Below are 27,263 nucleotides of genomic sequence, written 5' to 3'. Positions count from 1 at the left end.
GGCCTCATCATTGGTAGCTCCTCTCCTCTCACCCAGGGCCCTGCCCTGACTCCTCAGGGACATCAACTGCTTGAAAACAGCTCTCCATGGCATCTGTCTGCCTGCATTCAGTCTCCTTTGTCTTTGCTCTAGGACCTCTCTCCTAGCTCCAGATTAGGTTGGAGTAACTATTAATTTTTTGAGGAGTTCCCACTCTGGCTCAACAGTAACAAACCCAGCTAGTATCCATGAGGATGCAGGTTCCATCCCTGGCCTTGCTCAGTGGGTTAAGGATCCGGCATTGCCATGCCATTGCCATGGTGTAGGTTGCAGATGTGGCTCAGATCCCGAGCTCCTGTGGCTGTGGTGTAGGCCGGCAGCTGCAGCTCCTGTTCAACCCCTGGCCTGGGAACTTCCATATGCCACAGGTTCGGCCCTAAAAAGTCAAAAAAAGTTTTTTTGTTTTGAGGGTCTGGCAGCACCCCTGGTCTCTGCCCATTCAACGCCAAAGCACTTTCCCAGTTGTGACAACTAAATATGTCTCTGGACATTGTCAGACATCCTCTGGAGGATGAAATGCCTGCAGGTTGAGAACTACTACCCACGTGACAAGAACCCTTCTCCCACCATTCCTTTGCCCCGCCCCACCCCCAACCCCTGCACCTGCTGTGGGCTCTCATCCCTCTTTGGGGCCATTGCTCCAGCTGTCCCTGTTGAATATCCAACGTCGTCTTCTCAAATTCTCTGGGCCTCAGCTCAGCTGACAGCCTCTTACCAAGGCCTTTCCTGAGTGCCCTAGGTGAGCAAGCTCGTGGCTCTATCATGTTTGGTTTTGGTTTTGGTTGTTTGTTTGTTTGCTTTTTAGGGCAGCACCTGAGACATATGGAGGTTCGCAGGCTAGAGATCTAATCGGAGCTACAGCTGCAGGTACAGCAATGCGGGATCTGAGCCACATCTACAACCTACACCATAGCTCACGGCAACGCTGGGTTCTTAACCCACTAAGCAAGGCCAGGCATCGAACCCACAACCTCGTGGTTCCTAGTCGGATTCATTTCCGATGTGCCATGAAAGGAACTCCTCTATCGTGTTTATAGTTCTGTTTTGTGTTTAAATCCTCCTTAGATTCTCCCTGACCTCATTCCATCGATCCCCCCGTTCCAGCCGTGCCATCTGTCTCCTCGTTCTTCCTCAGTCACATCAGCCGTGTGCCCATCCCAGGGCCTTTGCCCTCGCTGACCCCTGTGCCTGGCACACCCTTTCCCCCAGACACACCCACGGGTCGCTCACCTCCCTCGGGTCTTTTTTCAGATGTCACCATCTCAGAGAGGCTTTCTTTTTGACTGCTTCCCATTTCATGCATCTATAACTGTCTAATATGCTGTGTATTTTAATTGTTTCATTTTCTGTTTCCTCTTCTTAAAATGAAAGCTCCACGAGGGTAGGGAGTTTTATCTTTCTTGCTCACCATTGTATGCCAGTCACCTAGAACAATGCCTAGCATCTAACGGGCACTCCAGAAATTGGTTTTGGATACGTGAGCTTTATTTTGCAAGGCCGGTTGTGGTCTCTGCCCTAACGTCACTGTGGACATGTGAGACAAAGCATTGGGTGAGCTTGGATTCTTGTGAAGCCAGAAGCATAGGTTGATGAAGAGTCTGCAGACAAGGTAGAGTCATCCACTAAAGCATGTTTGCATGTGACTAGGGGTACTTGCCATGCACAAGTGAGGGATTTGCCCACACTTCTTCTTTTACTGGTATTGGACAGAGTACCGACTTTTGCTGTGAATTGTATTGACCACGCTGTGACTGAGGTTTTATTTCTTACTGTGTACATGTGCTTGTCTAGAAATAGTTCTCAGTTCGTTCTTGATTATAAGCCACGGGAGGTTGGGACCACCACTATGATGGCTCCGTGTCTAATAAGTGCTAAATCAAAGCTCTGTGGCCACACCGCTGCCTGTCCCCTCCTACCAAGGATCTTTCATTTCTCGTCTCTCCCTACTTCTGTCTGGTTCCTTTGCTTTTTCTTTTACTGGGCTCTCTTCTTCATCTCAAAATCGCCATCCCTCCCCCTATGGCCCCTAAAGACCACATCTTCAGAAAGCTGAGCGGAAATGAGTCAACAGCCCCCTTCCTTGTCAGAGCCCAGGAAGCCTTGCAGATGACCAGGGTCGTTCTCCAGGCCACACGGCCTGGGTACCCTAACATTTTGGAATTCAAAGTCTTCCAGGAAAGCCCTGCCATGCGCACCATCGGGGATCTGGCCAATGCTGCTGGTCTTCCCCAGGTTCTCCCCCACATGGTCATGGTCACGGTGCCCCTGGGCTTCAGTGGAGGCTCCTGGGGCTTCAAGGGAGCTGGCTGTTTCAGGGCAGACATCCAGGAGTGGGTACAGCTGAGCCCCTCCTTGAATTCTGGGGGGGGTTTCCACGAAGGCTCGGGTCTGGAGGTGAGCAGTGAAGAGGGGTGGGGTCAGAGTCAGAAGGTTGCAAAGAAGCCCCTTCCTCCAGCTTATGTAATCGATCTGCGGAGAGCAGGAGCCATGGGGCTCCACAAGTGAGTTCCCGGCTGCTTGTCATGTGGAGAAAACTGATGTGAAGGACACTTTTCCTCCTCTGCTTCCTGCCCTGCTTTTTTGTTCTTTGTGTCGTGAATAATGTGAATACAGCAGGAGCCTCTTACTTGGAGTTATTTTTACAAGGTCTCCTCTCTGCTGCAGATGACTCAGAGCTGGGGGCCTTCTCTTAAAGATTTTCCTTGGGAAACGCCAGAGATGCTGCGCCTGGGTCGAGCTAGGGGTCAGAGAGGGTGTCCTGGCCCCTGACCCATCTGGAGCTGTGCGCTCTGGAAGGAGGAGTGGGGGCTGGAAGGAAGGCCCCACTGAAGGCCAGCACTTCTCCTGGCTTCCCTCTGCCCTGTCAGCCCTACCTTTCCCTTTCCGTCCTTTTCTGCTCCAGCAGAAAAGACCAGTCCTGCTTGTAGGTCTGGAGAGGGGAGAGAGCCCTGCCCGCAAGGTTGGGTAAACAGGAGGGTTTGCAGGCTCCAGAAGCTGGTGGCCCACGTCTAAAAACTAGGACCAGTGGTCACCAGGCTCTGAAGGAAAAGGAAAATTAGAGGAACGTGTTTGCATGTCTCCAGCCGCCCCCCTCCCAACCCCACCCAAGTTGTTGGGAAGTAGAGGCTGCATCTTTCTCTCTGTCTCTTCTCAACACCATGCCCAGCACTAAGACCCAGTGAATGTGTGTGGAGTAAAGGAATTAATGAAAGCTGAACTTTTTCGTGTGTAAAGCTGAACTTCTCGGGCATGTGCACAGCGCGGTGGAGAATGGTAGGCTTTGCACCCCCGGAAGATACGCATGCGCAGACCTCCGCACGTTGACCGGAAGTTGTCATCCCTTTCAGTGCAAACCTCATCTGACTTGACCACTCATAGCCGCTCTGAGAGGCAGGGGTGCTGTTGCCTTTTGTAAAGGGTCAGGGAGATGGACGGCACACCCTGTGCTGTGCAGTTAGGAAGAGGTACAGCTCGGTTCTTCTGCCCTAAATCTGCCGACTCTGCCCATTTCCCTGCCCCTGCGATGCCCTGGAACCTTAGAAACCCCGAAAGGCCCCCTGCTTTTGCAAGAGACTCCACAGCCTCCTTTGTTGACAGCTGAATGGCTCTCCTTCTGTGAGGACCAGTCCTTTTTCCCTTCTGCTCTGCCTGTAGCAGAAGAGCTGGTTCTCACCCATCCACTGCCCAGCGACCCTTAATTACAGTGGGAAGGCCCCTCTCAGATGCCTCTTCTCCGATGGCTCTGGAGAAAGGGGATGGTTGGGGAATCCACCCTTTTCCTCCTGCTCATGTGCCCTCCCCCCCAACTCCCTTTCTTGCTGTCTTCTCCCAGATGACACAGTCCCCAGCTTAACACCCAGGTGGATGGAAAAGGTTTCAAGTTGATCATTTGGAACTCAGGATGCATTTCCCCATAGAAGTAGCTTGAACATGATGCTGGGCCTACCCGTGATATATCTGAGGTAGACTATTAATAGCATTGGCCAAGTAGAGAGCTAGTATGAATATTAATGATTCCACTCATTAATTAACGAATAATAAGCCATCACCATCTCCTCCCTGGAAGACAGTAGCAGCCTTGTCATGGGTCTGTTCTTTTCCACTCTTCACCTCCTTTAGTTTGTTCTCTGTGTGAAAAGTTGATCAAGCCCCGTCTCTCCTGCTCAGAGCCTTCCTGTCCCCACCACCTGGCCTCTGCCTGCCTCGTTGATCTCACCTGCCATCCTTTTCCAGCTCTGGCAAGCTGGTTTCTCCAAAGGCTCAGCAGCTGCTGTTCCCTCTGCCTAGAACTCTTGTCCCTCCTCGAATTACCTGGTTCCATCTCAGTTCATTCAAGTCTGTGCCAGATGTCACCTTCTCAGGTACCCCAGGACACTTCAGGTGACCTCATATACCCATCTGCCAATCACTCCTCTGTCGCCTGATCCTGCTTATTTTCCTTCGTAGCACTGATCAAACTCTCCATTTCACGGCTGGTGTATTTGTTCACTTGGGTCCTATTGGTCTCTGCTAGAACGCCAGCCCCACAAGGGCGGAGCCCTGGTTTGTTTTGACTACTCTATTCCCTACAGAGTAGTACCCGACACGATAGGTACTTTTAAGTGATACATCCTTTTAAGTGATTACTTGCATGAACAAAGGAATGAGGAAGTTCCCTGGTGGCCTCATGGTTAAGGACTCAGCTTGTCACTGCTGTGGCACAGGTTTAATCCCTGGCCCTCAAATTTTTGCATGCCGCAGGCGCAGCCTAAAAAACCCAAAAGCACATGAACGAATGATCTGTCTACACCTGACCAACAAGCAGATTGTGGTTTCTTGTGGAATTTATCACACATTCCAAACATCAGAAATGAATTTCTTCCTTTCCCAGCCCTGGGGATTTGAGGCATAGGGACTTTATTTTAGTAATGAGTTCGTTGATTATTCTGGAAACCAGGACTTTTTTATTCCGCATTATGAAGGAAATAGTTACTTTTCTCCGGTTCTGCATTTGGCAGAGGAGGGGGGCGGCACTTGGGTGTCCTGTGTCCCCTGCCTCCAGTTGTACTGAGAATGGCCGTGTATCTTTGATTATCCTAAAGTGGGGTTTCCCACCTCGGCACTGCTGACATTTTGGACCAGGTATTTCTTTGCTGTGCTCTGCTGGGCACTGCAGGATGTTTAGCAGCATCCCTGGCCTCTGACCATTAGATGCCAGGAGAACCCGCCTCCCAGCTCTAACAACCAAAAAATATTGAAGACACTGCCATTCTCTTGAGGGGCAGAATCAGCCCAGGTTGCAAATGACAGCTCTACCATGTGCTGGAAAGGCCCCCCCCTCCCCAAACAAAGCATTATCCAGCCCCAGATGTCAGTGGCATCAAGTTCAAGAGACCCTGCTCCAGCACAGCACTGCTGAAGCTGCTCTGTTCTGTGTTGCTCTGCGGTAGCCGCTGGTCACATGTGGCTGTGAAGCACTTAAAATGTGGCTTGTACAACTGAAGAACTGAGTTTTTAAGTTTATTTCATTGTAATTAATGTGAATTAAAATCGCCACTTGAATAGGCTGGTGGCTACCACACTGGACAGCACAGCTCTAGAGAAACCAGTGCTGCTCCCCCTTCAGTGTCCCAGGAATCATCTGAGGAGAGCCGAGTCTGGTTCAGCAACCCAAGGGTGAGGACCGAGACGCTGCACTTCTCGGAACTTCCCAGGGGATACCAAGGACCACAGTTTTAGAAAGTGACCGATGTCTCTCATCTCAAGAGCATATAAACATAAAAATGACATTGCTGCTGCCTGGAACGGCTTGCGAAAGGACACAGTGGTGTGGTGTTAGGGCGACCGGGAAAACACAGTCTGTGGAGTCAGATTCTACTGTTATTGAGCCGGGTGTCCAGGGCAACTTAATCTTTCTGAGCCTCAGTTTCCTCATCGATAAAAACAGGACAGTGATCCTCCGTAGCAGTGTGTTTCTGAGATGCTGTATCTGAAAGCACCAAGCCCGGTGCCTGCCTGGCCACTGCCTGGCACTCGGGAAATTTTGGCAGGTGTTAATTGATTCACCTAAAGGAAAGGCATCATTTACACACATCAGCCCTGATGTTGAGGAACATGCCTGAGACCCCCCCATGTCAGAATCACCCCGGGGTTCTTTTGAAAAGCAGCTCCCTGGGTCCAGCCCCTACCGACTGAGTCAGAGCCTCCCACAGTAGGACCCTGGAAGCTTTGTTTTTTGTTATTTTTAATTGAGGTAGAGTTCATAGAACATAAAGTTAACCACTGACCATTTTAAAGGGTAGAGGTCCGTGGCATTTGGTGAATTCTGTGTTGTGCAGCCAACATCTCCGCCTAGTTCCAAGGCATTTTCATCACTCCCAAGAGGAGACCCCATACCTGTTAAGCAACCACTCCTCATTCTCTTCCCAGCTCTAGGCCCCTGGCAACCCCTGGGCTGCTTTCTGTCTCCATGCACTTACCTATTCCGGGTATTTCAGATAAAAAGAATCATTCTGTGCGACCTTTCATGTCTGACTCTTTTTTACTTAATGTTTTCCATGGTCTCCTATGTTGCAGCATGTATCAGAGCTTCATTCTTTTGTATGGCTGAGTGATATTCCATTATATGTAAATACGAGATTTGTTTATCTGTTAGTCTGTTGATGGATATTTGGTTGGTCCCCACTTTGTTGGCTGTTGTGACTAGAGCTCCTTTTTGCTTGAGTACCTGTTTTCAGTTCTTTGGGATTTATTCTTAGGAATAAGGATGATTAGGTCATTGGTAATTCTATGTTTAAAGTTTTGAGAAACTGCCACACACTTTTCTAAAGCAGCTGCGTGATTTTTCATTCCTGCCAGCAATGCAAAAGCATTCCAGTTTCTCCACATCCTCACCAACACTTGCTAATGTTGTTGTTTTGTTATTATTATTTTATTTTATTACTATTATTATTATTGCCAACCTAATGGGTGCAAAGTGAAGCTTTACTCTTTACTTCCCCAGGTGGTCCCTGTAGGTGCTAGAGCTGTACTTGGAGAGCTCGCCCTGCAGTGGGTTAAGTGACAGTCTGTTCACAGGGCCACAGGACTTTTGGGACTTGGTCAGACACTGCTTCTTTGGGGCTGGTGAAACCCATCAGAGAATTGGAGTTGTTACAGTGTGTATATGTTTAAGAGGTTGAATTTTTTTCACACGTCTTACCATCTTAGTCCATTCAGGCTGCTGTAAATGAAATAGCACAGAGGGTGGCTTGTAAATGACAGAAATTTATTTCACCCAGTTCTGGAGGACGGAGGTCCAAGATCAAGGTGCCTGCACGGGTCGCATTCCCTGAGAGCCCCCTTCCCATGCTTTGCCCGTGCTTTCTCCCTGTGTCCCCATGTGGCAGAAGGGGTGAGGGAATTGTGGAATCTTTACACTAAGGGCACTAATCCCATTCATGAGACCTCCACCCTCATGACTTAAGTACCTCCCAGAGCCCCCACCTACTCATAGCATCACTTCTGAAGGTTAGGATTTCAACATGTGAATTTGGGGGGACACAGCATTTAGCACAGAGCACTTGCCCCTCCCCAGGGAGCTGAGTGGACAGGGATGGCTTGCTCTCTGCTTGCCCCAGAAAGGTCAGATCAGCGCAAGTGACCTGTGCCCCCTGGGTGACGGCCCCCTACCCCGCCACCCCAAGGCCCCATGGGCCAGTTTCTGCAGAGCACCTCCACCAGCAGCTTGGAGCTGGCCTGGAGGGGCAGTCCTGGCACGAATTGGCTTTGAACTCTCCAATTTTAATAAAATTTAATGTGACGTTTTGCATTCTGTTGCGTACTGGAGCTGGGCCTGGTTTAATTATTTTAAATTAGGGGCTGTCTCCCCAAACATTTCAGCGTATTTCAGGAACACGTCCATTTAATCTTGTGGCTCTGAGGATAAAGGTGATAAAGCAGGGTCATTGGGCAGAGGAGTGTCCGGGAAGGGGCTGCAGCGGGAGCGCTTAATGAAAGGAATAGTATTCCTCTCTAACAATGAGGATTTTGTTTCCCTCTTCCGGAATTTCCTCAGATTTAATCTCTGGGGTGGAAAACAGCATTTAAAGGATACATTGTACCCACAAGCAGAGGGATTAAGGTCCTACTGTAACTCCCTGGGTGCCTTTGAGATTGCTGTAGGACATAAGCCCAGCACCCACAGCCTCCTTCCGTCAGCAGTTCTTAGCCTTGACCACCTGGCAACCTGTAAGCACTATTGTCAAATGGGTGTTGGTGAAACCCAGGCACCCATGTTTTTAAAAGCTCCCAGGTGATTTTGATGTGCAGACAGGACTGAGAACTGCTGTGCTAGCCCTTGGTACATGATGGGTCGAAAAAACTTGCCCATGCCCTGGAGAGCCTACAGTCTGATTGGGGAGGCCCCCTCATTAATCACATAATTAATTGATTCCAACTCTGTTAAGTGCTATTGCATGTTTGTGTTTCTGGAGGATCAAAGAAATCTCCCTGAAGCTGTAATGTGAAAGCTAACTGGCTGTTAATGAGGGGGCAGCTAGGAGAAGAGCAGCCTAGTCAGAGGGCCCAGCATGGGCAAAGGCCCTGGGGTGGGAAAGAGCTTGACATCACCTGAAAGACAAGCCAGCTGGAACCATGAGCAAGGCGAGGGGAGGCCTAAAGAGGCTGGAGAGTGGATAGTGGCCCTCGATCCGTTGTCAGCCTATCATGGGCCCGCGTGATATGCTCTCCAAGTTTGAGCTGCTGTGATACTGTTGCAAATGGTCCCGTCTCTGTTCTGGAGTAACCTGGTCCCCGAAGCCTTGACAAAATGGCCCATCTAAATCGCATAATGGCCTGGGCAGGAACTTCCTACTCTGGTGCCTATAAATTATCCTCTTCTCAACCTCCTTGGAGGTAAGAGCGGGGCATCGCAGAAGAGGAGAGGTGTTTGGAGAGAGATCGGGCATTTTCAGTACATCCGGCCACCCCACCCCACCCACGCCCAGGCTGTGGATTGAAAATTAGATCTTCCTCCGTGTCACCATCATCTCTACTCATTTGACAGAAGGGGTGGCCCCCAAGTGACTGGAGTCTGAGATTTCTCATTGCATTGATTACTCTCCGCCCTGTTTCTTAGATTAAATCTACAGATGTAATTCTTCCTCCTCCTCCTTGATTTCTGTCTCCAACCCCCCTCCTGCTTCCCCTTCTTTTTAAAACCTGTGCCAATGTCTAATTTATTGTGGGTGGCACGGAGGGAACTCTTCCCACCTCAGTCGGTCCTGTTTCCCATTTGAGAAGCGCCATAGTTTCTCTCCAGTGTCCCCTCCCCTCCCCGGGCTGCACGCTGCTCTGAGCCTGGTGGGACCTGAGCTCATTTCATTTCAACTGCTTTGTGGCTGAAGGAACCTCCCCCTTTGGTTTGAGCCTCTCAATACCCATTTTAAGTGTTCATGTCTTTATATTAATTTTTTCCCCTCCTGAGACTCTTAAATCGTCATTCTCCCCTCAACTCTGACAACGTGTGGTCTGTAAGGCGGTCATTGCCAAGTGCAGAGGAAGACGGAGGCTCAGATAGCCGTGTGGCAGGGGGAAGAATCTGGCTTTGCTTGGTGGATTGCTGCCTGCGGGTCCCTGGAAAGTCACACTGCCGTTCCAGGTTGTGTCCTCATCGATGGTGTGGGAAAGAGCCAAGTAAGGAAGGTTTCCATCCCTGTAAGGCAGTGAGGTGACAGGAAGGGCTTCTGGGCTTCCTGTTCTGGATCCCCCACTCGGTTTCATGGATGCGTTATTGGACCTCAATTTCCCCCTCTTGTAACCTGGTGATACCAGCCGTGACTCTGCAGGAGTGTTGTAAACATTTGGGGCACTGCCTGGGAAGGCCCAGCAGCAGGATGTGGTAGCTGTTCTGACTCGTCTACCTTCTAGAACTCGGCTGTGGAGCTTGAACTGGAACCCAGGTCTGCTGGCTGCTGGCCCAGAGCTCCCGAGCAGAGCTCTGAAAGTCCCAGAGTGGCGTCTGGAGAGGGTGGGCCTGGGGCCAAGGAGGTGAAGCTCTGCGGCAGAGGGGGACTTCCCCAGGGCAACTCTTAGCACAGAGGCAGGGGACCCTTGAGGGCACACACCAAGGAACTGAGTCAGCGGGCCCCCTGCGCCCTTGCAAAGCTGCCAGTCCTGGCTGAGGATTGTTTCTTGGATTCCTGTTGCTTTCCGCATGGAGGGAGGGTCTCGGGCTGTCCCTACGCATGGTGCGTGATAGGAATCCTGCCCCTTATCCAGGGCCTGTTGGGAGCCAGGAAATGCGCTGAGGTTGGGCCCACGAGCTTGCTGATCTCCCAGCAAGGAAGGCACTGCTAACCCTGTTTTATGGAAGAGCAGGCCCAAGTGGCCAGTTGGGTTCAAGGTTGGGGTGAGGGGGGCAGATCTGAACCCCGGTCTGCTTGGTCCCAAAGCTCATGTTCTGTGTATGGAGTTATATGACCTTCCGTAAAACAGCATTCACTGTGAGGCTTCTCCAGCGATCATTTTAATAACAGACAACACCCGTTCACCTCCCCAAACCCACCCCCACTGTCAGTCTGTGTCCGCATCGAGGACCTGGTTTTCACCACTGGACACATTGGATTTGACCAAGTTACTACTGTTAAAGAGAAAAATAGATCATGAGTCCTAGAACTTTCTATAAAATGGGAGGAGGGAAGGCATCCTAGATAGGATTCCTCGTGCCAGCTTCTGCAGAGGGAGAGTTAGCAGACGTGCACCTTTTATTTTCCTGGCTTGCCCTAGAGACCTTCTTGGGCACTTTTGGAATAATCTGCACATCTCTAACGCAAGCACAGTGATGTAAGCGTGGTATGAGGTCAAGACCGATTGGATCCTTTTTAGGAGCCTCCTTTCGTAACTAGAAGGTCGCAGGACCTTTGCACGGGCTATTCAGTATGCCAGCAGCACCTTTTCTTCCTAGCTTTTCCTTCCTGCTTGCCCTGTTTTCCTTCACTAATTTATTCTTAGGGCTCAGATTAAAGACTAATTCTTTCTTTTTCTTTTTTTTTTTTTTTTCCATATACCCATGGCATTTGTTTTTTTCTTTTTTCTTTTTTGTCTTTTTGCTATTTCTTGGGCCGCTCCCACGGCATATGGAGGTTCCCAGGCTGGGGGTCTAATCGGAGCTGTAGCCACCTGCCTACGCCAGAGCCACAGCAACGCGGGATCCAAGCCGCGTCTGCAACCTACAGTGTAGCTCACGGCAACGCCGGATTGTTAACCCACTGAGCAAGGGCAGGAACTGAACCCGCAACCTCATGGTTCCTAGTCGGATTCGTTAACCATTGCGCCACGACGGGAACTCCTACCCATGGCATTTGTAAGTTCCAGACCAGGGATCAAATCCGAGCCACAGCTGCAACTCCAGCCACTGCAGAGACAATGCCAGATCCTTAACCTGCTGCATCACGGCGAGAACTCCTAAAAACTAACTCTGACCCTCTCCTCTGCTAGATCTAGCCCCTGTCAGATGCTGTTATAGCAATAAATATACTTCTTCAGAGCACCTTGCTATTACAGTTATTTCTGAGGCATTAATGCTGGTTTCCCCCACCAGATCATAAGCTCTGTGAAGGCAGAGACCACACGGGTCTCAACTGTCACATGCCTAGTACTTTGCGCTTGCCTGGGACATGGTAGGCACTCAGTCGGCAATGAATGGAGTGGCATTCCACTGTGGTGCAATGGGTTAAAAATCCATCTACCGCGGCTCAGGTTGCTGCAGAGGTGTGGATTTGATTCCCAGCCTGTCGCATTGGGTTAAAGGATTGGGCATGGCCACAGCTGAGGCATAGGTCTCAGTTGCAGCTTGGATTCAATCCCTGACGCTGGGAACTCCCATATACTGCAGGTGCAGCCATAAAATAAAAAAATAAATAAATAAAATAAGAAAAAAAAATTTTTTTAAACCCCTCAGTGAATGAACTGATGAATGTTTGGCTAGAGGGACTGAGCTGGTTAATTTCATTTCCTTTACCTCAAGTCCAGCCAGCATACTCTTTGTGCAGGGAAAGAGATTGTAATTACTAGTTTATGTGTCTCCCTTGGGCCTTTTTGAAGAAAAACCATCTTGAGAACTCTGGACTCTAGCCCAGCACCTGGTACATAGTAGATGGCCAATAAAAGTCGACGGTGTGGTTGTCGAAGCTTAATCTCCCATGAGTCTAGTCCCAAGGACTCATGCTCCTGTTGCTGGGCTTAGAGAGTTAATTTTCCATGTTGAGAATAAGGATGGCACAGCAGTTCATGCAAACGGAAGGAAGTACCTTCCTGCTTCCCACCTCGTGCCGTGGTTTAGCTTCTTGGTAGGATCTGCTTTTGTGGTTGCCAGTTACTTTCTTGACTTATTTATACATAAATAGTTATTCCCATAACCTTATCTTCGCCAACTTTCAGAGATAATGATATACAATCTTTATAACATCACAGACATTGCTTCAAAAGCATTCTCTTGCTATAGGAATGTTTATGATGTGCTTATCTCCAGAATTTCATGAGCAGCAAACTCCCAAATTGCAGATGATTTAGCATTGGAAGCAGGGAGTGAGAGTCTGCGTGTGTATGCATTTAAAAAAAGAGAGAGAGAGACTTTGAAAAGGGAAGTTTTTCTTCTGCAGATTTATCTTCTAAAGTTTAGAGTAAGAACTTAAAAGCTGAGAGTTTAGAGGAATGAGCACTTTCTCTTAAACATTCAAATGGGGGGAAATGACTTGTAATCTCTCCCTCAAGTATTAAGGCAATAGGCATTTAAAGGCTTTTTTTGGGAGCTGGCTGTCACAGACAAAAGACTTCTCAATTTGAAAAAAATCATTTTTATAGCATTAAATAGTAGGAATGAACACTAGCCCTGTCGACATTTTGGAAATGATTTCTTTGCTGAAACGTCCCAGTCTGTTTTAGTAGATGACGTTGTTCTTCCCATTCAGGGCCGTAGCGTCTGCTGCAGTTGCCATGGTTACGAGTGGAGCAAGCCGAGGGCTCCGGGCACAACTTCTGACCAGGTTCCCGTGAACTCAGGGACTTGGTGTCCCACCTCTGCCCAGGCAATACTTCAAAGTCACACTTTTGCAAAGCCCCTGCTATGACTCTCCTTCTTGGGAAGAGACTCTCAACAAGCTGACCTGTAGTCCAAAAGGTGGATTGCACATCATTTTTGTTTCTAGCCACCCCCTCTGAACCAGGAGCTCAGCCAGACCCCTCAGGAAAGCTCCACTTCGTACAGACGTTTACTACAGTGATGCGTCTTGGCTGTGGCTCATGGAAGGTGCTGGTCTACCAGCTGTTTACCGCTCCATGAGATCAGTACAGAAACTGAGAGTAAGCACTCAGAAACTCATGCCGATTTGACAGTAAGCAGTTGAACCATTAAAAAGTAGGCTCGGAGGTCCTGCTGGGGCTCACTGGGTTAAGAACCTTGACATAGTATCCTAAGGATGCGGGTTTGATCCCTGGCCTCACTCAGTGGGTTAAGGATCTGGTGTTGCCGTGAGCTGTAGTGAAGATTGAAGATGTGCCTTGGATCTGGTGTTGCCGTGGCCATGGTGTAGGCCGGCAGCTGCAGCTTCACTTAGACCTCTGGCCTGGGAACCTCCGTATGCCACAGAAACGGCCATAAAACTGAAAAAAAAGAATAATTTTTTTGAAAGTAGGCTTGCACCTTATGTGACTCTGTCATTTCATTTTTCTTCTGGTTACTTTTCTTATATTTTATAAACGTGTTCATCCGTGATGGATTGGACACTAAAACAAAAACTAAGACCTGATCATTCATCACAGATAGCTTGCGAAGTCCTGTGCTGCTGCACTCGGAAGCTGCCTCTGCTCCCTGTGGAACGGGCAGGCAGTTGAATGAATTTGAGGAAATCGCAGCACTTACCAAATTATCTTATAATGAAACATGCGTACATCTCTCTCGCGTGCGTGCTAGGCTGTTGCTCAAAAGCAGGGACTGCGTCTAATTCATCGTTGTAGCCTTGTTCCTGGGAGCCCCGCCTGGCACGTTGGAGGGCGTGGGAAAATTTCGTCCAGTGCATGTCTGCTCAGCAATGACAAGAGGGTGGGTGAGGACAGCCTAGCACGCTCCAGCGGCTTCTGGATAGTGTCCTCAGCAGGCTGGTGATGGAGAGCTGGGAGCTCGTGGTGAAGAAGTGACCGTTCCTTCTCTTTTTCCCACAGAACCAGGCCTCCTCTTCCCACCTGCTCAGCAGCATGAGAGCAGCATGACTGGCCGGCCGCAGGAGAAGCCCCCAGAGCCAGGCCCCCAACGCACCCATCTGCTGCAGAGGTCAAGGTGAGCCGGCTTCCCTTCTCCTGGAAGGTTTAGGTATTTTCATTTTTTGCTTTTGTAATCCCTCACCGTGGACTGGAAAAAATGGAGATTACTGGGACATGGGTAGACTTAAAAGTGCATGTCAGCCCATTGGGGCAAATCATGCTCATTTTGGTTAATGGCGAGGTCGATGGTGGAGCAGAAAGATGCTGCATTGAGTTTCCGGGGACAGAAGTGCTTGTTGTTCCTCCACCACCTCTTGAATCTGAGATCCTGGGCAGACTGAGTAGCCAGGACACTGGAAGTGAAGGAATCTCGAGAATAGGATAGAATTGGAAAGGTGGGCCATTCGTGGTGTGGGGCTCCCAGGACAGCCTGGACCAGACTCCTGTCCCACACAGGGTCAGAAGGGGCCTTAGAGGATCAACTAGGCCAGTTCCCAGCCAGTGTTGAACAGTGAATTGTCAGAAAATTCTTCCTGGAGTTCCCGTCGTGGTGCAGTGGTTAACGAATCCGACTAGGAACCATGAGGTTGCGGGTTCGATCCCTGGCCTTGCTCAGTGGGCTAAGGATCCAGCGTTGCCGTGAGTTGTGGTATAGGTTGCAGACGCGGCTCGGATCCTCTGTTGCTGTGGCTCTGGTGTAGGCCAGTGGCTACAGCTCTGATTAGACCCCTGGCCTGGGAATCTCCATATGCCGGGGGAGCGGCCCTAGAAAAGGCAAAAAGAAAAAAAAGAAAATTCTTCCTAACGTCAGGACAAATCCTTGTTGTCTGCTCTCCTGTGCACTGCCATGGGGAGCCACAAAGACTGGGCTTTCAGGGAGTTCTGGTTGTGGCTCAGCAGGAACGAACCCAGCTAGTGACCTTGAGGACTCAGGTTCGATCCCTGGCCTTGCGTAGTGGGTTAAGGATCTGGTGTTGCCGTGAGCTGTGGTGTAGGTCGCAGATGCGGCTCAGATCCTGCTTTGCTGTGGCTGTGGTGTAGGCCTGCAGCTGCAGCTCCAATTCAGCCCCTTGACTGGAAACTTCCATGTGCCGTAGGTGTGGCCCTAAAAAGAAAAAAAAGAAAAATTTAAAAAGACAGCTTTCAGAGACTCTCCCACGTGACTCTCTCTTTGGATTTGAAGGTGGCTGTCGTGACTCTGCTTTTCTGTGTGAGTTCTCCCCGGAGTCTGGTGCCACTCATCCTGTCCTCTGGTTCCAGCTGGTTCCCCTCCAAGTTAGAAAAGGCTTCATCACCTCCAGTGTTGGTCCTGCCAGTTAATCCCTCAACCTGCACCATTCTCAACAGAAATTGCTTCATTTACCCTTCATTCTTCAGGTTCTTTTAAGAGCCTCCTTGGTGACAGTCAGTGTGCTAGATGTGAGACACATCAGTGCACAAGGAAGACGGAGGCTTTATCTTTTTTAAGACAAAATAGGTTTGGATTCTTAGAGAGGGTTTGAAACAGGCATTGAACCCTTTCTGTGTGCTCCTTTTAAATCTTTTCTCTTTTTCAAATATTTCATGAGTGCTTGACAAAATGTGCTCTTTCTAATTATTAGGTATATAGTAGTTTTCTATATGTGATCATCAAAATATCTTATTTCATTGTGCTGTTCATAGCACCTGTAATGTGTCCATTTCTGTTTTCATCTGAAGAATCTTTCAATTATTGAGAGAAATGCGTTAAAAATATCTCCCACTGGAAGTTCCCACCATGGCGCAGGGGGCTAAGGATCAAGTGTTGTCCCTGTGGCAACATGGGTTTGATCCTCAGCGCAGCACAGTGGGTTAAAGATGGGGCCTTGCTGCAGCTGTGGCTTAGGTCACAGCTGCAGCTCGGATTTGATCCCTGGCCTGGGAACTTCCATATGCCATGGAGCGGCCAAAAAAAAAATCTCCCACTGGGAATTTGTCCATTTCTTCTTGTAGTGCCAGACATTTTGCTTTATACATTATAAGGCAATGCTGTTCAGTATGTAGATGTTTAGGTTAGGTAATCTCCCTGATATATTGGGATTTGTTTCTACCATCGCCATATACTTGCAGTTTTTTCTGCTCTTTCTTTTTGGTTGAGACGTTTCCCCCCTCATTCCATCTTCCATCTTCTTTGGAAGTTGTGTGCTCTGTATCTGTTCTTTCGATGTTGACCCCATCTATTTTAACAGACATACTTAACAAAGTCTAAAATTAATCAGCATCTTTACCTTCCTCCCAAATAACACATGAACCATAAACTGGTTTAATTCTAACCACGGCCTCTCGTAATTTATGTACGGTTGTTATCCTGTGTTTTCATTCTACCTGCTTTTACCCCTACAAGTTATACATCATTGTTTAATACAGTAGGTGTTTGTTTAGATGTATCCACATTCTTACCAGTATCTTTTCTCAACATCCTTTCATGAATCTGAAATCATTTTCCTTCTGCCTAAAATAAAACCTTCAGCGTTTTCCTTCAGTGAGAGTCTGTCAGTGGTCAACTCTCAAGTTTTTGTTTTTGTTTGGTTTCAGGGTTTTGTTGGCTCGAAACTGTCTTTGTTTTGCTCTCAGTTTTGAGAGTAAGCTTTACTGGATATAATCTCTTCAGTCACTAAAGCCATTATTCCACTACCCCTGGCTCTGAATGCTGCTCTTGAGAAGTTGGCTGTTGGTCTGATTACTGTTCCTTTATAAGTGACCTGACGCTTCTCTCTGGCTGTGTTAAAGATGTTGTTTTCTTTGGTGTTCTGCCACTTCATTATCATGTAACCAGGTGTAAATTTCTCTGTCTTCATTCTGCTTGGGTTTGGGATTCTTAGAGCCAAAGATGGATGGCTTTCAACAATTCTGAAAATTCTCATCCTTTATTTTTTGAATATTGCCTCTTTCCCATTCTTTCAAATATCTCCTTTTGGAGCTCCAGTTAGACGTATGGTGGACCTTGTCATTCTGGTCTCTGTATATCTTTGTCTCTGTTCTGTATTTTTCACCTCTTTATCCCTCTGTGCTGAACTCTGGAAAAGGTCTTCATTTAATATATTCTGTGTCTCTGGAAAAGGTCTTCCATTTAATATATTCTGTGTCTCGAATGCTGTTTAATCCATCCATTGAATTTTTTTTCAGTTCCTTTATTTATCATTTGTAGAAGTTCTGGCCCATTATGTTTAAAATCTGCTTGGTTATTTTCTCACCACTTATTTCCTGCTAATATTTGCCAAATTCCTTCCTTCCTCCTTTCTTTCTTTCTTTCTTTCTTTCTTTCTTTCTTTCTTTCTTTCTTTCTTTCTTTCTTTCTTTCTTTCTTTCTTTTTCTTTCTGTCTGTCTGTCTTTCTTTTTCATATGTGGAAGTAGCTATTTAGAAATGGTAGGGGTTCATGTCTGGCGATTGCAGAATCTGAACCCTTTGCAGGTCTGATTCTACTGTCTGTTGCTTGTGCTGGATAGTACTCACAGTGCCTTATTTCCTTGCTGTTGTCATTTTTGTGTGTGTGAGCTGCTCATTTTCCTTGGAACTTTATCTTTGGGAATTGTTTGAGGTATGGGTTGAAGCTGATTTTTCCAGAGATACTTTGCATTAACTTCTGCTAATTGTCTGGGGACATTCCCAACCAAAAATCATTTTATTTATTTACTTATTTTATCTTTTGTCTTTTTAGGGCCACACCCACGACATGTGGAGGTTCCCAGGCTAGGGGTCATATCGGAGCTGTTCCTGCTGACTTACGCCAGAGCCACAGCAACACCAGCTCTGAGCCGCATTTGCGACCTACACCACAGCTCATGGCAACGCCAGATCCTTAACCCACTGAGTGAGGCCAGGGATCGAACCTGCAACCTCATAGGCCCTAGTCAGATTCAATTCCACTGTACCACGACAGGAACTCCCAAAAATCGTTTTTAATTCATTTTCTACCTAAAGCTTTTCTGGCTACATGAAATAACATGAGTTCAAAATTGCAAATCTGTGTGGGGTCTAGCTTCTGAGTTCAGATTTCTACCCATCCCAAGGTCAGGTTTCCTTGTAGTCCCTTTTTATCTTTGGCTCTGTTTCTCATTCATTGAGGGTGGAGCCTTTTGGAGTCCCAAATTTATGAAGGAACTAAGCATTTTCTCCTGTTTCCTGAACCCTCTGCAGCTCTCAGGGGAAACTTAGAATCCGTATTGTTTGGCAGGAACCCTCAGGGCAAAAGCCAGCTTTGCTGCTAGCTTGCATTCCAGGATTCTTGCTTTTGGTTTTGGTTTTGGTTTTTGAGAAATCCTTCCATTTATATCATTTCTACAGTGCATGTACAATTTTTACATTTAAAATTTTAAACAGCATGTTTGGAGTTTGCATGGTGGCTCTGCAGAAACAAAACCAACTAATATCCAAAAGACGTGGGTTTGATCCCTGTCCTCACTCAGTGGGTTAAGGATCTGCCATTGCCATGAGTTGTAGAGTAGGTTGCAGACACGGCTCAAATCCTGCATTGCTGTGGCTGTGGCATAGGTGGCAGCTGTAGCTCCAGTTCAGCCCCTAGCCTGGGAACTTCCATTTGCTGTGGTTGTGGTCCTAAAAAGAAAAAAAAAAAAATTTAAACAGCATGTTAGTCATTGCAATTGGGAAGGTCAAGTTGGGTATCTGGTCTGCCATATTGCCAAAAAGTCTGTCTTCTTTCTTTTCCACCATAGCCCTGTGGGGCAGGAATGACTATTTCTTGTTCACCGAAGAGTGAATCAAGGCCCAGAAAGGACACGTTACTGGCTGCAGTCACAGGGCTGGCAGGTGACAGACAAGCAAGGGGTATATCCCTCTCCAGTCACCTTATCCCAGCTCTGCTCTCCTTAAAGTAGCTGCTGATCCTTTTTTGGGGGGATTAACTTTATGCTCACAGAGAATATAAGTTCCTATTGGAATGCTTTAAATAGCTGGACAGCTTTGCAAAATTTGTTTATGAATCTATTGTTTATCTTCCTCAAGAGAGGAAATGGCTTCTGCATATTTTGTGGCTGGCTTCTCCCGTGGTCACCAGCAACTTTGCCAGTTTGCTCCCACTTGGCAAAGGCCTCCTGGATGGGCACCCAGCGCCCATGTGTACCTCGTCCAGACCCCAACTTCCTCTTGTCCTCATGCTCTCTCTCCTTCTTCTCACCGTCTTCCCTTCCTTTTTTCCACACACCCACAACCCCATCCTTCCTGCTGTTGGTTTTCCGTCTCCTGCTGCTGTGCCTTTTGTGGGGGGATGGGGGAGGCCACAGAGCATGGTGGTTAGACTTTGGGGTTTGGGAGCAAAAGAAAGAGCTGAGTTTGAATCTAGCTCTGCCCCTCACCAGCTTCATCTCTCTGAAGTTCAGGTTCTCCACCTTCAACATGGGGACCACAGCTCTGTTCAAGGACTGACTGAGAGACAGTGTACGTATACGGAGCTCGAGCTTGGAGCATCGCGAGCACTCAGTCCATGTAGTCAGTATCATTGTAGCCAAGAACAGACCCCTTCAAGCCTCAGTGATTTTTTTTTTTTTTTTTGTCATTTTAGGGCTGAAGCTGCGGCATATGGAAGTTCCCAGGGCAGGGGCCAAGTCAGAGCTGCAGCACAGCAGCAACCTCAGATCCAAGAGACGTCTGCAACCTGTGCCACAGCTCACAGCAATACCAGATCCTTAACTCACTGAGCAAGGCCAGGATCAAACCCGCATCCTTAGGGATACTAGTTAGGTTCTTAAGCCTCTGAGCCACAATGGGAACTCCTCACTGGGTGTTTTTAAAAATAATCTGAGAGAAGACAGAACACACTGTTCTGGACAGTGTTAGCATAGGCTATAAACCATGGGTTCTAGAAATGTATATTTCTAGAAATGGAACACTTCAGAATGTTAGCCCTCCCTTGAAGCTGTTCCCTCTGTCGTGGAACCATGGGGGGGCTGGAGCTTCATGATACAACTCTCTGGAGCGTTTTCCCCTGTGGAGCCCCCAGTCAATGGATAGCACACCCATTCTACTGGACACACATCCACAAGGGATGGGATGGGTGGTCTTCACTGTCCATTTTACTTCTATTCTTACAGCTGACATTCCTGCTTTTAACTTCATACACTCCCTTCTCATAAGTACGTAGCTTTATATTACACTCAGATTTGTGTCACTTCCTGATTTGATATCTATCAGGCAACAACTTTTTCAGTACCTGCTATTTGTAGTGACTCAGGGCAAGTGTTATAAAAAATGCGTACAGTTGCTATGACCCTAAAACTACTCTGAAAATAGTCTATTCATTTTAGAAAGCCTTTATGACCAAAAAATGCGTAAAGGATAAATACCTTCATAAGATCAAGTGCCAGGAATTTCAGAGTAGGTTTCCAAGGGGGGGTGGGGGGACAGCACTGTGCCCTTGAGTGGCTGGGGAAGGCTTCCTGGGGCAGCTGGAGGAAGAAGATTGGAGCTGGCCCCATGGGGCAGGAAGCCAGAAAAGAATCCTTGTACATTGTGGGTGCAGAACTGGTGTGAACTGAGGTTTAGAGACAGGCATTCTCTTGAGCCAGTGAGTCCCAGTACAGTGCTTCTAAGCCCCACAGATGGCCCCTGTGGCTCCTCTTGGAGAACCACCTCTGTTAGCATTTCAAGCGCCCTGATAGGTCCTGCAGTTAATGTTTGACTGTGCTTTACCAGGTTTCCCAACTGTGTTTGATCCCTCACAGCCAGTAAATGCTGTGGTCTTGAATGGATTTGCATTTGCCTTTTTGTCTCTCTGACAAAAGCTACCAACTCACTTTTATAAAAGTCTTTGACGACTTTCTTTAAAAATCCACTCTGTGGAGCATTCCCGTTGTGGCACAGCAGAAGTGAATCCAACTAGTACCCATGAGGATGCAGGTTCAATCCCTGGCCTTGCTCAGTGGGTAGGGGATCTGGCATTGCTGTGGCTGTGATATAGGCCTACAGCTATAGCTCTGATTCAACCCCTAGCCGGGGAGCTTCCACATACCACAGTGGGCACAACCCAAGAAAGACAAAAAAAAGAACAAAACAAAAAAATTCATTCTGTGAAGATCAAGAACTTATTCAGTCAAGTGATTATGAGTCAACCCCTTGTCTTCTTTTTCCAAGTGTGGCTCAAGTATCTGGAAGGGTGGGGGTTTCTAGGGACCTGAGCATTGATGTTGCTGTGCTAGGGAGGGGATTGACCCTCCCAAAGTGATGTTGGCCTAGCTGAGGGGCCTGGCCCAATCCTACCCCATCTGCACCCTTGCCTGCAAACCTCAAAGTCTATTAACAGACTCTCCCCAGATAATGATTCATGCTTCCTGTCCCTCCTCCATTCTAGTTACTCAGAGCTGTGAGCCAAGATCGATTACTTACACCATCCAACTGGCTTTGCCCATGGGGAGCTCAACTGGTAGATTAAACATTCTTCATAGGGTGACGCCCCAGGTTGAGTTCTCCTTGTCGGCTGAGTCCTGCACAATGAAACCAGGGGTTGTCCCAGGTGCAGATGTGGAAACCAGTTCCAGAACCAGGAAGTCAGGACACATCATGTTCGGGGGTATGTGAGGAGTTTGGGGAGCTGGGGTTATTGTGACTGGAGAGACAGGGAGGCGCCCCGGGCAGGGGACTCATGTGCTTCCACGGACACATAAAAGCCAATGGAAATTGGTTCTAAACTGAGTCTTTCTTTAAGTGCATCTCTGAAGCCTGACCTTCAGGTGCTTCTTGCTGCTGGGTGGTCCTGGTGCTAAAAATATTCAATGCTTTTTATTATATTAGTCATATAGATGATGCTATTTTTAAAATCTTTTATTTATTAAAGTGTAGTTGATTTACAGTATTGTGCCAGTTTCTGCTGTGCAGCAAGCAACCCAGTCATACATATATTTACATTCCTTTTCTTATATTATCTTACATCATGGTCTATCCCAAGAGACTGGATGCAGTTCCCTTGCTACACAGGACTTCATTGCTTATCCCTTCTAAATGTAATAGTATGCATCTACTAACCCCAAACTCCCAGGCCATCCCACTCCTTCCCCCACCCCCTTGGCAACCACAAGTCTGTTCTCCACATCTGTGACTCTTGTTGCTGTTTTATAGATAGGTTCATTTGTGGATTATTCTATTTTTTAAAAACTAAAACACTCTAGCTGGAGCTTAAGTCTCTTCTGATAACCTCCCCGCCGCCCCCCCCGCCCACCTCACTTTCCTTTTCCAAAATTCAGCTGAGCTAAGACTGACATCCCGGTGTCCCGACCCCCAAGAGGTCCTTAGGGGTCTGGTGTCAGTTGTGGAAAACCCTATTGCCTCCATATCCTGCCTCCAGATTGCTGGGTGTCCTCGAGACAGGGAGGATCTGGGGGTTCTTCCAGCTGAGGGCTTACAGGTCAGATCCAGCGGGACCTCCTTACAACCCATCAGGTCCAGCCTCCTCCTTCTGCAGAAGCTGAGTCTGAGATGCAGGGAGGGGAAGTCATTTGCCCAACAAGGTCACAGGGCCGGTCTCCTTTTCTGTTTAGTCCGGGTTATCTTTGTATTGGGTTTGCATTTCCTGAACACACAGCTGCTGGGTAGGGGGTGGGGTGGAGGGCAGGGGAAGTGGGCTTCGAAGAACCCCGACTGAGAAGATTTAAATTTCCTGTGAGTGTCCCCTGAAGAGGGAGATGATCCGTGTGCCCAGGATCAAGGGGAGAGGGGGAGGCTTGGTGTGGGTCCAGAAGACCAGGTGTAGGTCCAGGGACAAAGGACACTGACAGGAGAGGCCATGATCTTTTCATCGGTGGAGTAGAAATAAATAGGAGTTGGTTTATTTGCATTTCCATGACATCTTCGTGTTGGTACCTTTAGAGGACACGCAAGTGACCCATCTCCCTCAGGTTGGACTCTTCCCTGCGCGTGATCCTTTGGAAACCTCTTCCTCCCTCGGAGCTTGCACGGCTTAGCTCAGGGCGGGAGTGTGGCCTTCTGCTCAGGCTGCCTTGTGGAAAAACAGTGGGTGTCTTAGTGTCATCCAGATGTCGAGGGTTCGCTGCATCTTCCCCCCTAACTTCTCTGAGGCTGGCACAGGCTCTCCAGAAATAGGCACTTCCACTGGGAAGTGTCTCATTTGCCCATGGGTCGGGTGGCAGAAGTGGGCCCCCAAGGCCACCCCAGGCCTGCTTCCCTGCGCCCGCCCTGCCAGACAGCACGTCCCAAGCTCCTTAGAGGGGGCCGTTGTGTGAGCAGACCAGGAGGCTGTAACTGAAATTAAGGAAACAGCAGATACAGACTGAGTTACTGCCAACTTCCTGGAATCCGAGAGCTGGGGGCCTCTCAAAAGAGGAAAGGAAGTGAACTATCTCCTTATCGCCGAGGGAATGAAATGTCTCTTTCCGAGTAACTGGGGCGCACCCCTTTCAACTTCTTGCTTTCATGATCACTGATGTCCCAAAGCTTTTGACAGCTACCAAAGAATTAACTTCTCTTTCCACCTCCTGGGGTTTGGGGCAGCTTGAAAACCAGACCCCCCAGAGCAGAAGGGCCCCTTCGTTACCAGTAACCCCGGCCACGCTGAGTCCCAGGGCTCACTGAACATGGAGAACCGTAGGCCTGTCTCTCAGGGGCCAACCTGCCCCAGAAAGCGCCCTTCAACCATGAGCAGTCACACAGGGGTCCGCGTGCTTCCTCCTCTGCAGTGCTCAGCACACTCAGTGTCCTGCAGCCTTTCCACGATGGCTCCGGACCCTCGTTAAGGACAAGGGTGCATGTGCCGTGATGCAGTGGGGCTCCCCGGGCGGGGGGTGGGGGGGTGTCAGGGTGAATACACCGGAGGGCCCACCTGGCTGTGGTTTTTCTTTCCTTCCTGGGTCCACTTCTAGCCGTTCCTCCTGCTCCCTGAAACAAAGGGAGGGTTGAAGGTTGCCCAGGAAACAAATAACCAAACCTACTCAATCATGACTGAGTCATGAAGCCTGACCTAAACTGTACCCAAGTCAAAACAAAACAACTTAGAAACCCCACCCGGGGGTAGGGGGGAGACTTTGTGAGGCTTCCCTGGGCACCACGCATGTCCTGAACATTCTCCTGCTTCTCTTCACAAACCTGAAACAGTCAGGTGTTGGCATTCCTCATTGACAGATGGGAAACGGAGGCTCCCCCCAAAGCAAAAAAGATTAGATCGGCCAGCCCGGCTCTCACTTTCTGGGTGGAATGCTACGATGTGAACTCTGGTCTTCTGACTCCAGAACCCAGAGCTTTGGGGTATTTCTGGTTTTCTGAGGAAATCATCTGGCATGTAATCCATCTGTTTCTCTCCCATGGAAAGTTCCTGATGAGTTAGGAAAAAAAAAAAAAAAGTTTCCAGATAGCTGGAGCTAGCCCTTTAAACTTAGAGTATAAAGTGTTTGTTTTTGGTATAAAGTGCATGATTCTTTATCATACTGCCAAGTTCATGGCTATTTGCTAGAGGGTTGAAGGCTGCCAGGAGCTGATGGCCAGGTTCCCGGGGCGTGTCCAGCTCTCCTTGACCCTTCAGAACATGACAGATGCAGGGACCTAACCAGAGGGAAGTAGGTTTGTGCTGCTCAAAACTGCGACGGGCAAACGAGGGACACGACACAGTATCAGGAAGCTTTGTCCTGGCATCGGAGGGCTGGAGGCCTAGCCCTTTGTCACAATTCTGTGGCCTTGGGCGCACCATCCCCTGCATGCGAATTTCCTCATCTCCAAAGTAGAGAAAACAATTATGACCTTTGTGGATGGTAGTGCTTTGTTCAGTGCTTTCCGGAATGTTTCTGTTGGCCTACGAGGACAAGCACCCCCTCCCACAGACTCCTCAGTGTCCCCACCAGAGACCCCACACTGGCCCAGGGGATTCTGTGAACAGGTCCGCTCTGGGCTCCACTGATGTCAGCCAGACACACCCCACAGCCACCGGGGCAGGTAAGTCTCCATGTCAGCACGGACCTCCTCGTCCCAGGGTTGTTGGAAAGATGGAGCCAGGAGCTTTTCACTCTTCTATTTGGAAAAAGGAAAGAAAGGGTGGAAAAAGAAAAATTGATTTCCTTTAACCTGTGCCTTTTCCCCCCTCTCTTCCTTCCTTGCTGTAAGTGGGATTGCCACTTAATTTTTTTTAATTAAAAAAAAGCTGACATACTGGGTGATGGAACATGATATTTAGGCATGTTGAACTGACAGCTGATGGGCGTGTTGTCAATACATTATCACCACAAATCATGTTGCAGGAGTTGGTGGGGAGGAGATTTGTGTGTCCATGTGTGTTCACGTGCACACTTGAATGATTTTGAGTGATTGGAGAGGGTCTCGCGACCCTTGTGGAAAGCAGCTCCCGTGGTGAGACGGTCGGTGGTCAGGGCAGAAGTGGGACGTGGGCTTCCATTGTGAATTGAGGGGGGGTCTTCTCCATGTGAGCCAGTGGGAGCAAAAGACCTCCCCTTCCTCTCTCATTCCCTCCCTCTCTTGTGTCCTTAGCGCCCAGTGGGTGCCCTGTATTATGCTGACCCCAGTAGATGGAGTTGACCAGGTCCTCCGTAGAAGAGGTCCCCGTCTGATGGTGGAGGCAGATAAACCAGCTGGGACCCATGTGCCAAGTGGTGTGATAAAGGCATGTGTGCATCTACCAACCCAAACTCCCTGTCCATCCCACTCTCTCCCCCTTCCCCCTTGACAGCTATTTAGAATGGATAAGCAGTGAGGTCCTGCTGGAAGACAGTGTGAGAAAAAGAATGCATATATATATATGTATGACTGGGTCACTATGCTGTACAGCAGAAATTGGTACAATATTGTAACTCAACTGTACTTTAATTTTTTAAAATAATAATAATAGTAAAAAGAAAAAGAAAAAAAAAAAAAAAAGGCATGCATCCTGAATCCTGCCGCCCTCTGTTGCCCTGCAGGCATTCTTCTTCCTGTCCCTGCCTTCACTTACTGGCTATTGTCAGGGGACTACAAGCCCCTCTGAGCCTTAGAGCCCTCAGCCTAGCTGCTGCTGTGACAGCTCCTGTTGTAGGTCTCAAAGTGAACCTGAATTTTCAAGGTGCTCCCTGTCCTCACAGGTGCAAATCTAGGCACCGTCTGGGCACTCGCCCCCACCACCCTCAGGGCCCATCTCATCACTGAGTCCAATCAGATTCACCCCCAGATGCCCCTCCATCACCACCCACATCCTCGCTGCCCTGCCTGGGCCATCTTGAAGCTGAGTCCCCCCCATATCCTCACTGACCCTCCTCCAGTCCATTGTTCTGACCAGGGGGCAAATTTAGCCACTGCCTTATTTTGTACAACCTATGAGCTAAAATGGTTTGTGTATACAAACATTTGATGATACAGGGCACAGACTTGGAATGCAATTAAGCAAAATGTTATCCCTCCAACAAGTTATTCCAAGGAGTTCCCATTGTGGCTCAGCAGTAATGAACCCGACTAGTATCCATGAGGACAAAGGCTCAAGCCCTGGTCTTGTTCAGTGGGTTAAGGATCCAGCATTACCATGAGCTGTGGTGTAGGTTGCAAATGCAGCTTGGTTAGATCTGGCATGGCTGTGGCTGTGGTGTAGGCCGGCAGCTGCAGCTCCAATTCGACCCCTAGCCTGGGAACTTCCGTATTTTAGGGGATGATCGGCCCTAAAAAGCAAAAAAAAAAAAAAAAAAAAGTTGTTCCATTCTTCTCATTAGTAGGTCTATGTTATAGAAATTGTACTCAATTACTATTTTGTGTTTCCTTTAAAAGTTTGTAGAAATTAATTTTTGCTCTTTATGTAAGTGTCTACATCATAGCCTCAAGGTTGCCTCCTGGCTGTGAAACCTTAAATACATACTATCTGGCCCATTACAGAAAAAGGTTGCTGACCTCTATTCTACCCTGGGGCCTTTTAAAAATGGAAATCTGGGAGTTTCTGTCATGGCACATTGGAAACAAATCCGACAAGGAACCATGAGGTTTTGGGTTTGATCCCTGGCCTTGCTCAGTGGGTTAAGGATCTGGCGTTGCCATAAGCTGTGGTATAGGCCATGGACGCAG

The 27,263-nt window shown here is 48.4% G+C and overlaps 1 protein-coding gene across 26 annotated transcripts in view; it reads left to right on the top strand.

Moving 5' to 3' along the window:
- TRERF1 (transcriptional regulating factor 1) overlaps positions 1–27,263 on the top strand; it is a 221,921-nt gene that overhangs the window by 133,019 nt on the left and 61,639 nt on the right. For 24 of the 26 annotated variants that reach the window (XM_013977938.2, XM_021098712.1, XM_013977942.2 and 21 more), the window contains one exon: positions 14,218–14,332. The gene's annotated coding sequence lies outside the window, so the exon portion shown is untranslated. Of the gene's footprint in view, positions 1–11,884; positions 13,178–14,217; positions 14,366–27,263 lie in introns of those variants that run through there. The other 2 variants (XM_021098715.1, XM_021098705.1) reach the window with 2 other exon arrangements.

Source organism: Sus scrofa, chromosome 7, assembly GCF_000003025.6.
Source record: "Sus scrofa isolate TJ Tabasco breed Duroc chromosome 7, Sscrofa11.1, whole genome shotgun sequence".
Lineage (NCBI taxonomy): Eukaryota > Metazoa > Chordata > Mammalia > Artiodactyla > Suidae > Sus > Sus scrofa.
The sequence above is the reverse complement of the archived record's forward strand: the minus strand, read 5'-3'. Positions and strand labels throughout refer to the sequence as shown.